Source organism: Ursus americanus, chromosome 7 (assembly GCF_024610735.1).
Source record: "Ursus americanus isolate L20-20 chromosome 7, mUrsAme1.1.p, whole genome shotgun sequence".
Taxonomy (NCBI): domain Eukaryota; kingdom Metazoa; phylum Chordata; class Mammalia; order Carnivora; family Ursidae; genus Ursus; species Ursus americanus.
Window position 1 is genome coordinate 13,043,503 of NC_142133.1, and position 14,017 is coordinate 13,057,519.

A 14,017-nucleotide genomic window follows, 5' to 3' on the forward strand; every position below is an offset into this window, starting at 1 on the left:
AAAAAAAAAATCAGAAGTGGTCAGGGTCTAACAGATGGGCTGAAAAACGGCAGAGCTGTGGCTGCAGAAGGAGCAGCAAGGATCCAGGTACTAGGAGGATGACGTTTACATATATAAAATCAAACAAAGGACTGGTTAAGAATCTTGCTTTCCTCCATTTTTTTAAACATTTGTCCCTTGACACATACCCACCTGAGAACCTGATTAATCCACTTCTGCCTTGGGAAATCTCTGAACTTCATTAAACCTCCTGCCCTTTCTCCTGGAAATTGGGGGGAGGGAGAAGGCCGGGCAGAGCGAGTAGGGCTTCCCAGACACATCCACAATGGCCCTAGTGTCTAGCGGACAGCAGGAGCTCCTGGGAAGTCTGTGATAAATTATTCACTTCTCCTGTCCCTTCCGGAATCCCAGTGGCTGTAGAGCATCTTAACTGAGGCCCATTCATTTGGAAAACATTTACTGAGAGGCTACTGAGAGCTAGGAATAGTGCCAGGGTTTGGAAATATGAAGATAAAATGATTCGGTGACATAGTCACTGCCCTCAAGGAACTTAGAGTCCTGAATAGTGTTTTTCAAACTGTAGGTTGTGACCCATTTTGTTGACTATGAAATCAACTAGTAAGTGGTGACCCGCATACCAGAAAGAAAGGAATGGAGGGGAAGGAGGGGAAAAGGGAGGTGGGGGGACACAGAGGATCTGGGGCCGCAGAGGAGGGAGGGAGCAGAGGAGGAAAAGAGAGCCAGAGAGAGGGAAGAACAGAGCAAGGGAAGGAGGGAGGGAAGAGGGAAATATAATGAGAGCGCCTCAAAGCAGTGAAGGAGAGCACTGTTCCCTGCACTTGTTGCTATAAAGGCCTTGCCCAGGATCAATTTTTAATAAATTATCTTTGGTGTTAGAGGCAAATAATTTATGAAATGCAATAATTTTAAGTAAAAAATTGGTTGATTTGTTCCAACTCCTTTCTTTTTCTTTTCCAGGTAATAAACCACCCTGCATTATACTGAATGGTATCAACAGGGTTATGCTGGGTATCCAAAGTGATGGTGGGTATGTTGAAAGCAAACATTCCTGAAAGTAAATTATGCTACAACTTGAGTGAATTCCCCTGTTGCATTTTTTCTTATAGACTGTTCATATCTTATATAGATATTATCACAATTCCAAACTGTGCAAGATTTCACAAGTGTGTACATATATACACACAGACACGTATGGCACACATAAACATTAGGTCATATGTAAAGTATTTGTTTCGAGCGGCTGTAAAAAAATCTTGAAAGCCACCAGTTTAGCAGGAGAAACATGCAACCAACCACACTAGAGTATGAGGAATGGCCCAAAGGAGGGGTCTGACAGAGTAAAAATTAAGGATGGTTGAAGAGTGACCTGCCCAGTCCTCCTGGGTGAGTTACGAAGTGACTTGGCAAAGAGCTGGAGAATGAGGAGTCTGGGATACAGAACATGGGCAGAGTGACCCCAGCAGAAGCAGCATGTCCAAAGACCAGGCAGGGCACACGACACATTTAGAAAATAATGAGAAGTGCAAAGGTGACATGGGAGGGGAAGGACAACAGGAAATGACAGAGGATGAGTGAAACACCCAAAGGGAGAGCTTCGGAGTGACCTTTAAGAGCTCAGAAGCTCCAAAGGATTGAAGCCACCAGTGGGAGTCCACCAATCCAATCCACACAGAAAAGCTAGGATCCCCACTCGCTAGTGTGAAGCTTTGGTGGGCTCCCTAGAAGGGACAGACAGTTCACTGTGGACACACTATATTCTTCCAGAAGCATTCACTGCCATCTTCAGAGGGCTAGAAACAGCTGTTGTAGCTTTAGGCTGCTAAGATCTCTAAGTCAACAGAATGTATCTGGACTTCAACAGAGTCAGGGTCTGAGGTCACTCTTATCCCCAGGGAACCACTCCTCTAGAAGCCTAATTAGACTCATGGCTTAATTTACTTAATCTAGAAACATTTACTGAGCCTACTTGGGACAGAAAGGGAGGGAGAGGAGAAAGTTCTGGCCTTGCAGAGCCTATGGCCTTGTTTTGTGTGTGTATGTGTGAGGGTGTGTGTATTGGAGGGTGTATATGCTTGCATATCCTACCAAGAACCCCAAACTTGACACATGTCCAGCCACACCATGCCCTTTATTGAAAGTTCACTTCAAAGCCTGTCCTCTAGGAAAACCTTCCCTGACTAACCATCAGAAAATAGCTTCCGAAGATCTGAATCGCTGACTCGACACAGGGCATTTTGTTGACCTTCCTTTGGTCTCCCAGAGATCCCGGCGGCCATCTTTGCAATCCTCGGCAGTTCACGTCTCTGCAATAGGAGCTGCCCACAGAACCAGAGTTGCCTCTCTTTATGTTTGGATATAAAAGGAAGAGCTGTTGTGGGTTAGGAGCCAGGAGGTACTTCTTTGATGCAGGCCACATTAAGTTATGTAAATGTGGAAGTGTAAATTAAATAAAAAAGAACCCCTCTCTCCCTTCTGATTTCCATTTTTACCACAGCCCCCAGCCAAGCAACCATCACATGGCATTCTTGGAGCAACAATAGGGGATTTGTTTAAACCAAGATGCCAAATGGTCATGAATTGCAGAATATATATTTTTAAACAAGTGATTTTCCCCCCACTGTAACATCCAGAATTTAGCTCTGCACTTGGAGCCAGCTGGCAGAGGTGTGCGGGGTCTGGCTGGCTACCCAGGACTGCTCGTTTACCTTGCTCTCCCCTGAGGGGCGTGACGGCAGAGCTGCATTTTTATGGTACGCTCCAACTTCCATCCAGCCTTCCTTGGTCTGGAGCTTTGCAAGTGTTTATACTCACACCCACACGCAGAAGCTGCCCTGTAGCTCTCCTACTTGAATTTTCCTTTTAAAGTGAAGCCATCTTCATGCCCTGCTCTGGCGGTTGACCAATTTATAGGGAACTGAGTTGCCTGTGCCCAAAGCAAGAGACCAGGAGCTCTGAGTCTGTCCAGAAAGGGGCCAAACGTCCTAGCCATGGCTACAGAGCACATGGGGCTTCCCCTGGAAAAGCAGCTTTTGTTCTGGGGCATGGAATCTGTGAACCAGGCCCCAACCGCCTTACCAGGGTTCTGGGTAGGCACTCGGCAAGGCCCAGGCAGTCTGTAGAAGGCACCAGGGCACTTTGCAGGTCAGGGCCCAGGCCACGGCCTCTTCGGCTTCCCCGGCAAAACCACAGCTCAAGAGGAAACCCACAACCTCGAGGCCAAGGCTTAGCCTTTTCCCTCTATTAAGGCTCACCTGCCTTTTCAGAGGACCCCCAGGGAGCCTCCCACACCCCCCAGAGGCCCTCATATTTTTCCATCTTTCTATTAGGCATCTTTTTCTCATTAATGTACTAACACTCAAGTTATGTGCAGAGAATGAGGAAAAAGAGACCTTGTGTGGGGCTTGGGATTTGTTCAAAGCCTGGGGAAATCGTTTTAGAGGGTGTATGTTTTTTATTCCTTTTATGAGAGATGCATGTTTCCCCCCCTCTGTGACTTGTTTAAAAGTAAAGTTTAATATGCTGCCAGAGAAATTGCTGGTTAATAACTTAATAAGCTATGTGCTAGGAATTATGGGAGAAAAGTAGTATCCAAGAAAACTTTTATTGTACAGTTTGGGGCTTGGAGGATATATAGCTTCAGTTATTATATAAAATGCTAACAGAAGTCCCCTTTCTTTTCAAACCCTACTTTCTCCCCAGGATTATAAAAAAGGATAAATAAGTGAGGCGAATGAAAACTTCTGGAAGCTGCCTAAGAAGTCTGTATGTAGATCACAAGGTGAGAATTTCCAACAGCACAGTCAACAGAACCGTGTTAATGTGAACTTGGCAAAGCGCACACTTGGAAATTAGCCCTGGCAGTGATAGTAATATTGATAATAACAATATCAACTGCCTTCTATTAAAAGTTTTGTCTTCAAAAAATATTCCTACCTTATCTTTATAAAATTCTTCAGAGGGAAGAAAAACAGGCATTATTATTCCCATTTTTTTTTACAAATCAACAAAGGAGCCCATGTAGCTCAAGTGACCTACCCGAGATGAGGGCAAAAACAAAGAACAGAATCAAGGTTTCCTTGACAAATCGTGTCTATGTGTCCCAAACACGCCGTGCCAGACAATGAGGACGCTGGTTTGCAGCCCCGCGCTGCGGTGTTGTGTCCTGCGGCCGGTCTGGTGGAAAGCAAGGCTCCGAGCGCAGCTGCTCCTGCGAGGGCCCACTTAAAGGCCTGTTTTCAACATGGCTGATGATGTTGATGAAGACTTAATCATCTGACCAGAGATATTTCCTCTATTTGCTTAGCTCTTCTATACTTTCACACTGATTACGCACCACGTCCCTCCTTGCCCACATCGGTTTCCCACCGTCATTTTACAGGTTTCCACTTTACAGATAAAAACAGAGTCCCAAAGAAATGGCTGGCTCCACAGGGTTTGGCTAGAGCTGCACAGGGACCAGAACCCAGACCTGCTAACCTCGAGGGGACCCTGTCTCTCCTCAACTCCAGCAGGACGCATGCACAGATCAGAGGCTTTTCCATCTGCCAAGTCCCTCTCCAAGTGCCCCCTCCTCTGGTTACCCAGAAACACAGGGCCTTTGGGCTCAGGCGGGGAGCCCTGGAGTAAGCTCCCAAGAGCGCATGGGGAAGTGTTATTTCCAGAGGTGTGCAGGCCAATCCTATCACCAAGGAAGCCTGGGTACCACCGGCAGCTGAGAGGGAGGAAGGAAGGAGAGCGAGGCTCTGGAGGGTTTCTCTTAAAGCCGCTCCTTCAGTCTATTCATGTAAGATGAGTCCATGGGCCCCAAAAACCCTCCTGGAGGCGGCCTGAAGTCTGGCCACACGGGATAAACGTACCATGGCTGAGTCAGCTCAGTACGAGGGCAGAGAAGCAAGAGGCCAAGCGAGGCGTAAAGAAGCACTCCGGCCAGGTCTGTGTGTTGCCCGGGAGCCTGCCTCCAGAGTTGCTGACTTCAGTGAAGGGTACTGTCTCCAAAGATCACTACCGAAAAACAGCTGTATGATCCAGGAGAATAACTTGTTTACATGTTGGAACTTAGTACCACGTTAGCATGATTCGTTGGTCAGATCAAGTGGCAGCGGCAGCCAGCCAGCTGAGAAGAGATTTCTAAGGGAAGAGGACCTTGAATAGCTAAACGTTTGATGGCAGGAAGGTCTAGAGCATGGGTCCCTGTCCGAGGAGGGCAGTTCCTGAGAGAGGGCGCTGGGACAGCCCAAGGGCATGGGGTTGCAGGATTTGCTACAAGGGTGATCAGGCCACAGTAGAAGAAGGAAGTGGATCAAGGGGCAAAAAGCAAATTTGCTATTTATGCCCAACTTGGGCCACCTCCAGAGTCGGCCACATCTGTCAAGTAGGAAGAAGTGCCTAATTCCTCATCTACAAATACTGGTTTGGATTAGATTCCTATTTTGAAATAGGAAGTCAGGATGCTCCTCTTAGTCCCTTTCAGGGTCCTCAACCGGTGAGGGGCCGTGCGGGTGGGTCTCCTGGCCCCCATCCCAGCTTGCACCTCAAGTGTTAGCCCTACTATTTTCCACATCTTGAACTTCCTCTTAAGCTTCTATTTGAAGAAAGGATTCCACCAGACCAGATGATCTCTAAGTTCCCTTCCTGCCGTAAGTTCTGTGGCTCAATGGTCCTCTTGGGCACTGTTGGGAAGACAACAGGCAGGCAGTCTAAAAATGCACTCAAGTGGCATCTCTACTCCCCTCACCAGCTGCCCAGGCAGGCAACAGGGGCTTCCAAGGGACAGACAGAATGCTGGTAGATGGTTCCCGGGGAGCTCTTGCTCACCACCAGGAGGGGCTGGAACTTGTGCTGATCACTGGGAGGGGCTGCAAAGGTTTAATACACTCCTCAGCGTAGCTCATGTGCGCGGAGACAGCAGCGTACTTACCAGTATAAGCCTGAGCTTACTGACTTCCTTTTAACTCTTGGATCAAATCCAAATTCCTCTGGCTGACATTTAAGGCCTGCCACAACTGGTCTCTTATCAAATCTTGTAGGGCTCTCTGAAACACAGCGCTGTCTCCTGCAGCCCTCTGCCCTCGCTGGCACACAATATAGCCCATGCATTCCCCTCGGTGTGTCCTTGCACATGCTGTCCACACTCCTGACACACTCTTTTCCCACCACGTTTGATGTTTCCGAATCACACCAATGCTCCAGGACCCATCTCAAATACCTAGCTCCCTGAGAAAGCAAAGCCTTCCCTGACTATTCCAGGCCACATTCTTCTCTGAATTCTTGTACTTATTCTATGTACCACAGCATTCAAACTTCTTTATGCACGTCACCGTTGGTTGTTTCACATGGATAAGCTCTCTTTTCAACTAGACTGAACCATCACTAAACTCTGACAATAGAGACGCCATTGTAAATGCCTAAAGTGGTTCCCACAATGCTGAGCACCGTGCTAAGATTCCTTCCTTTGTGCTTGGGCAATGAGACCTTCACAATTTATTTAGCAACACAGGCTCTCTATCAGTCTAAACTCACTCATTCTCCAATCTAAGAAAATTAACCTTATCTAATAATTACATTTCACCCAGCCTTTAAAGACGTTTCCCTCCTCCTAGAAGACGTCCTTGGCACCCTGATCCCACAAGCCAGCTCCTGTAACACACTCTGACCTCGCTTCAGAATTTACCAGATTCTTACTTGTTTATAGTTAATTAAATCCATACCTGTCTTATTTATGTGGTTTTTGAAACAGGGACCGTATCATTCATCTCTATGTTCCCCACTGTGTCTGCTACACTGCCTTGTGCTATTTGTGAATCTGAACTGGCTCCAATTCATCGGGAATGGTTCCATGTGTTGATTTATCCAAAAGATGGAACATGTTACATGCTAAAGGAAAAAAAATAAGCCACCATGTTAGTGTTTTACACAATATTATGAAAATGTGTTGAGGACACTTAAAGCCTGCGCTCCTTTGCAAGCCGGGCAATGACAACATCGCCCAAATCTTCCAACAGCAATACCTCCATAAGCCAAAAGCTACAAGGGGAGCAAAACAGATATTACGGAGCCCTTTATCAAATTAATTGCCATTTCCAGGTTAGGTGTGCAGATTTCTATATTTAAAAAGTAGAAAGCATCAGCAGTTGGCAGCGGAATTCTTGATGTGTAGTTGCGTGAAAGGACTATTTTTATTTATATGAAGAAGCTTTGATCTTGGGCAACTTGCTCGAAGGCTCAGTTTAATATATTGATCTCTTGTGACTACTTTTACCTGACTAGTTTCCATAAGCTCAGCCTGTCAACAAGAAATACCTCAGATATTCTAAAGCTTCACTTCTTCTCAGACACCTTTTTCCTTCAAGTCTTGACATATTTTTTAAAAAAAGGAATATCTAATAAAAAAAAATGTTTTGCACCCTGTCCATTGGTTTGGGTCGAAATGTGCTAACTTAATGCTTCTTTCTGTTTTTAAAAAATACAAACAGGATCTCATCCCGAGATAGCTTGACCTTAAATATATCTGAGAAGTCTGAAAGAGAAGCGAACAAATGTCAACAAGCTTGGGGCTGAAATACACCAACTTCATTTCTCTCATCTTTCAAATATGCAGGAGGTGCAAGGAGACTTGAAGTAGGCCGAGCTGAAGGACTCAGAGTGGTCCTAACGGGAATCTCCCTTCCCATAAAATCTGGAGGTTGAAAGAAAAGCAATTTTAAAAAAGACGCGGTGGGAGGGGAGTACTGGGAAAACTTTTATTTAGGAAGGAAGGAAGGAAGGAAGGAAGGAAGGAAGGAAGGAAGGAAGGAAGGGAGGAAGGAAAGAGAAAGCGAAGAAGAAACAAACCAAAAAAGCAAAAACCCAACCCCCAGCAATGCCTGGAAACCTGCTATGTAACTAACCGTCCCTGTTCAGACTTGCTTCCCTTACAGTTTTGGCGGGGACCACAAATGATAGCCTTAAAATGCCACATGAGCATCAGAATATTTTAACAATCCTTCTTGACTGGACTCATTTCAACGGCACAGGGGTGAAACAGCAACCTGCAGCTGCGGCAAAGGGCTGAGGCCTCTCTTATTTTGAGCAGTTGCGAAAGGAGGACCTCTTCCTTTGCGAGGGGAGCAGCCCAGAAGGCGCGAGGGGTTTGGGAAGGGCGCAGGAACAGTGGGAAAATTAAATGAGACCTAACCCCCAGTATTTCTCCCTGGGAGGTGCAGTCTCTTGTGGGAATCACTCTGGCGGTTAGAACATAGATGCTGTCTTCAGCTGTGAAGCAAAACAGAATCCCAAACCAGAGCTTCTGCAGCTGGCCACAGACCCCCCTGGGGCAGGACTGGGATTGCTGCACAAAAGCCAGTCCCAGCTCTGTCTCTATTAGCATATTTTCTTCACACATTTAAGTGCAAGGCCTTCAAGGAGCTTACCACTCCACTTCGTTGGGCCCAACAACTAAGAGAGAAAATGGGGGAGAACGGTGAGAGTATGGACAAGGGGGTGGACGGGGAAGGAGAGGCACAAGTGGCTGGAGGTATATACTGGAGAGACAGAGACATGGACAAGGAGTCCATGGAGGATGGAGCAGGGGGTGTCAGGAGCCCCGATGGGGAAGCTGTATTGGGAGGATGATACAGCTAATACTTTTCACAGATGAGAAAGAACTTGAGGTAACAAATCATTAGGTCTAGTACAAAGAGTGCCCAAAAAACTAGCGCCCTCCACCATTTCTTCTCTCCATCAGGACTGTTTCACTCAAAAATTTATTCCCCAAGATTGTTTTCCTTGTAACCTTGGGACGTGTTCTTGTATTTCTGAGAGCCTGTTTTTCTCACCAGAATATCAGACTGTTATTTTCAAAATGATAATACTCTCTGCACACCAACAAGCATCGGTCCTACCCTAGCACTGAGGCTACTGGGATGGCTGCCCGGACAAGGGAGTGTGGGCTCCCCATAAAAGTGCTGGGGCCATGCAGCCCCTCCATGCAGGGCATCCCAGGTGGATGGGGAAAGAATTCTGAGCTGACATCTTTAGTGGCCTTAGCCTTGTCCTGTGTCCCCAAGCTCCAGCCTTTGAGAATGAGAGCATGAAGGTGGGAGGACTTCAAAGGGGCACCGTCTAGATGACCACAGTGACCCCTGGCCCTCAAAATATGTACCATGTCCCAGAACCAGCAGCATCAGGATTGCATGAGAGCTCGTCACAAATGCAGGATCTTAGGCACCAGCCCAGACCTACTGAATGAGAGTCTTCATTTTAAGGAGATGCCCAGGTGACTCATGTGCACATTAAGGTCTGAGCAGCACTGTTCCCGACAGTGCTTAAGCTTTGACATTCAAAAGCCTTGATATAAAAACACTGGACAGATGGAGGCAAGGGGGCGCCAGCGGAAAGAGCCCCACAAGGAGCAGGGAACTACGTCCTCAACAAATGTTAATTGTTATCAGATAGGATCTTACCCTTGCCCTGGTAGGCTGTGTAAAAACAAATTCCCCAACCCCTCTGGGCTGCACTTTCCCATAAGCATGGGGATGGGAGTGGACTGCAAGAAACTTTAGGATTCCGTCTCGTTCTAAAGTTCTAGGTCTATGATTCAATTCAACAAGACTCTGTTTTGTCACCCTCTCTACACTGAGGTTTGGTTTTAATAGACAGTTGTGGTATTTAACACAGCTTGGCATACAGCAGGGCTCAAAAGTATTTGTTGAATGAAGTGATACAGATATGAGTCTATTCTCTTCAAGCCTCCCCTCAAAAAACAAAAATGAGCCATAAGCTTCCAGGACAGCAGACCACACCAGAGTATCAGGTCTAACTGGCACTTCTGAGGGCAAGTGTCATAACTTAAAATATCTTGCTAAAGCAGCTTTTAAGTAATCTACCTCAGAAATTCACTCGTATATGAAACTACACAGTGGCGTGGCCCCGCATTCTGGCACATCTGTGGAACGGAAGTGTTAACCACTGTATCTCTGGGGTAGCAGGCTGGAGGGATGGTCAGTCCATCTTTCTTGAATGAGTCTGCAGCCTCAGAAGAAAACTCCGAGTGCTCTCTAACATGAGTGCTGTTTCACTCAACGCTCATCCTTCATCTTCTCTCTCAAGGAGATGGGAGGCACAAGAATGCACAAGAACACATCAGTGGTTCTCGAACCGACTGCATTTTAGAATATCCTGGAGAGTTTTAAAACTACCAGTTCTTGGGTCACAGCCTCAACCAGAAAAATCAGAAATTCTGGAGGTGGGACCTGGCATCAGGTCTGAAGACCTCTCCAGATGATTCTAATAAGCAGCCATCAGCATTAAGAACTACTGCCTGGAGTAGAAACTCACCATCAGCCAATCTGGGCACTTAATAAATGCCGATACCCGGAGTCACAAACTCCAGAACTCTTTCCATCTCGTAGAAGTACAACTCTATGCCCACTAAACACTATCTCCTTGGTCCCTTTCCCCCAGCCCCTGGCAACCACCATTCTATTTTCTGTCTCCATGAATGTGACCACTGTCGGTACCTCATATAAATGGAATCATACATTATTTGTCTTTTTGTGACTGGCTTATTTCACTTAGCATGATGTCCTCAAGGTCCATCCATGTTGTGGCACAGGATTTCCTTCCTGTTTAAGGCTGAATAACATGCCGTCCATGTATACCACATTGTTGACCCACTCATCCAGCAATGGACACAGGTTACTTCTACCTTTTGGCTGCTGTGAATAATGCAGCTATGAACCTGGGTGTACAGATATCTCTTCAAGACTCCCTTTCCATTCATTTGGGTCTATACCCAAAAGTAGAATTGCTAGGTCATACGGTAATGCTATTTTTAATTTTTTGAGGAAATGCCATACTATTTTCCATAGTGGCTATACCATAAAGGTTTTTAATAATAATAGCAAATACTTTCATGACACTGTTAAGTGAAAAAAGTAAGCTCTAACTTATATATACAGTAAAGCCACAACTATGTTAAAAAAAAAAGGCACAGGAGAAAAGATGAAGAAAGTATGTACAGAAAACTGTGAACTAACAATAGTGGCTTCCAGTGGATGTTGGTAAGAGCAGACTGGCATGCCCATCTTTTCCAAATTTCATACTTGCCTAACTTTCTATGACAAGCATACGCTACACTTTCAACCAAGGAAAAAAATGTGAAAAAAAATTTAGTAGGGCACATTTTTCTTCCTGGTCATCGCATCATCCATTGAACTTAGTCTGATGGTTCACTGAGTTCACCGCATTTGTCTGAAGGAAAACACACACACGCACTTTTTCCTTTTATAACCAAATTGATTTCTGAAAAATTTTAAGCCCAATATAATAATAATTCCAACTCTCAATCAAAATAATAAGTCTTTTCTCTTCTTCGGCCTCTTTGACAGGGCTTTCAAAAAGTCCTTCCTATTTAGGCAGGGCCCGTGGTCCAGCTGGGGCAGAGCTGAAATCTGCTGTTAGCTGGGGCGGCACCTGGGGCCACGCCGGGGCGCTGCTGAGTGCCCTCACGGGGTGCCCGCAGCCAGCCTCTCCAGGCCCGCCACCCACCTCATGCGCACTCCGCTTGTGGCCTGGGTCGGCCTTGTTTTCCTTCAGTAGTTGGTGAACTGTCCTCACAACCATGAGAGAGACACTGACCTGGACCGAGGGAGGGAGGGATGGAGGCAAAAGGGGAAGGAAGGAACGTGAAGGATTAACGAGCTGATTTCCATAAAGGCTTTGACATCTTGGAATGAAAAGCGGCCTGTAAGAGCAGAAGCCCAGGCCTCTACTCAGGCCATGTTGCCAGCTGGCCGTTCATCACCAAAACTTCCCCAACAACTCCATGGCTATTGCTTAACCACCTCATATAAATCCCAATTAATCTTGCAAAGTCAAAACATAAATATATGACAAAAGTCTTTATTTTATGTGCCCTCAATTTCAGGGTCAAAATTTTAAAAACCGAATTGGTTATCCAGTGGCTCCAATGAACATTTTTTTTTTAAAACCTCCTTTGGGAATAAAAAGACAAATAAATGACACCCTCACTAATGTGTATGTACTTAATGGACTAAATGAACTCAGGCTAATAATTAAATAAATTGTAGAAGAAAAAAGTTGTTGGTGCTAAAATTTAAACTAGCTTTTTTTTTTTTTTTTGGCAGTAACATTAATGTTTCATAGCTTATACTCAAAAAATACAGAAAATCCTAAGTAGGCACAAAGGAACATTTATTCCCCTTTCATATGTAAATTGCTAGGGACATAAAGAGCTTCTTGAGCAGTGGAACTGGGAATACTCCACATTGCAATGTCTTTCATGGGAGAGGCAGATGATAATGTGAACACAGTGGTTGGCTTCGAGAAGGGCCCATTAGGACCCAGAATGGGCTCATGTGAGCATGGAGGTATTAGTGCAGACACTCACCTCCCAGGGCAACCAACTCAAAGGACCTCAGGGACAAGGCAGGCGCGTCTCACAGGACAGGCTGAAGCGTCATCATTTACATTCAGTGCTTCCTTCCCTATTCAGGAATCTCAAGGTTATCGTGTCAATGATGTGGATAATACAGAAAGACTGATACATTCCTTTGGAATGGTGGCCCTCCAGCAGTGTGTTTTCCTCCCAAACTTTATTTCAGGCTCTGAACACATCCTGATTAATAAAGTAGAAGTGTTGGGAGCAAGAGGAAGCCTGGTGTTAGGAACCACCTACAGACCACCCACAAAGCATAAAGCTCACACTTGGATCATAAAGAGTTGACTGTACGGGAAACATAAAAGTGGCTTTCCTGGACTCTCGGCAAGGAAGGTGGAAACACAGTGAATTGCAGTGATTCATGCTTTTGTTTTCTAGGGCTGAAAAATCATGGAGAAAAATTGGAGAAGGTGTGTGTGTGGGGGGGCGGTGATAATGCTAAAAGCCTAATTGGAAAATTGCAATAAGGGCCAGAGGGAAAGTTAAAAGAGGACAGGAGGACCTCTCCAGCCGCCGAGGAGGCTGACGGCACTTGGTCATCCATCTTTCAGGCACTGACTGCACAGCATGAAGGTCCAATCAGACGGCTGGCCTGTGACACCATCTCCTCCTTCCCGTCCAACAAGAAGGAATGGGCTCAGGAAGCCAGCAGACGATGAATTTCTATGAAACCCATGAAGGGGTAGCAGAAAGGCCTTTATAGCACTTGCAGAACAGGAGATTTAGGGTTCGGACTTGGCGCGGGCCTGGCTGGAAGCAGAGATTTCAACAGGATGGTTCCTGGAGAGCCCTGCCTTTCTGATCCCCAGACACAGCAGCTGGGAAGACCTGGCCTGCTACTGACAAACAGACGAGAGCACGTATGTGATCACAATTCCCTATTCTCCCCAAACAGGCAGCTCAGGGGAGTTGCCTAAAAGCCACACGGAAGGCAAACGATACTAGGTGCAGAGAAGCAGTTTATGGCCCATGAACTCCTGCTTTCTACATAAAAGAGAGAAAACATGAAGTGGTCTAAAAATGAGAGTTCACATCACTTTACTGGCATTTCAGATAGGAGCGAACTCCGCCATCAGTATCCCTGTCCAGGGCTACGGGCGCCTAGACAGACACGGAGACTCACACACCCACACACCGAGAAATCCTTCAGTGGCTCCCTTTCACCAAGAGGTTTCCTTGAAGAGCTTTCACTGTGTGGCCTCCATGGATTTCCGCAGCCTTGTGTACCTTCTACTAGGTTCCAGAAGAGCTAACTTCTTAAGAGCTCTCCATACTTGCCATGCCATTACACACTGCCCTGTCTTTGCTGCTGACATTACCGGAGTCCAGAATGCCCTCCCTGCCCCTCCCCTGGGCTACTCCTGTGCTTACTGCCCACATTTGTTATCACCCTTGCCATATGCAATGAAAATTATTTATTTACACATCTTTCCCACCTCCTGGATATGAGTTCCTTGAAGTCAGGGCTAGTTTTTCTCTCTCTTTGCATCCCTTCCGTCTCCTAACACAGAGGCCAGCGTGCAGCCTGTGTTCAACAAGCCTTTGTTGGATTATAGT

General features: G+C 46.1%; 1 protein-coding gene across 4 annotated transcripts in view; it reads right to left on the bottom strand.

The window, feature by feature from the left end:
• The window catches only part of THADA (THADA armadillo repeat containing), a 317,055-nt gene that overhangs the window by 85,129 nt on the left and 217,909 nt on the right, over positions 1-14,017 (bottom strand). The gene's annotated exons all lie outside the window — the stretch shown is intronic.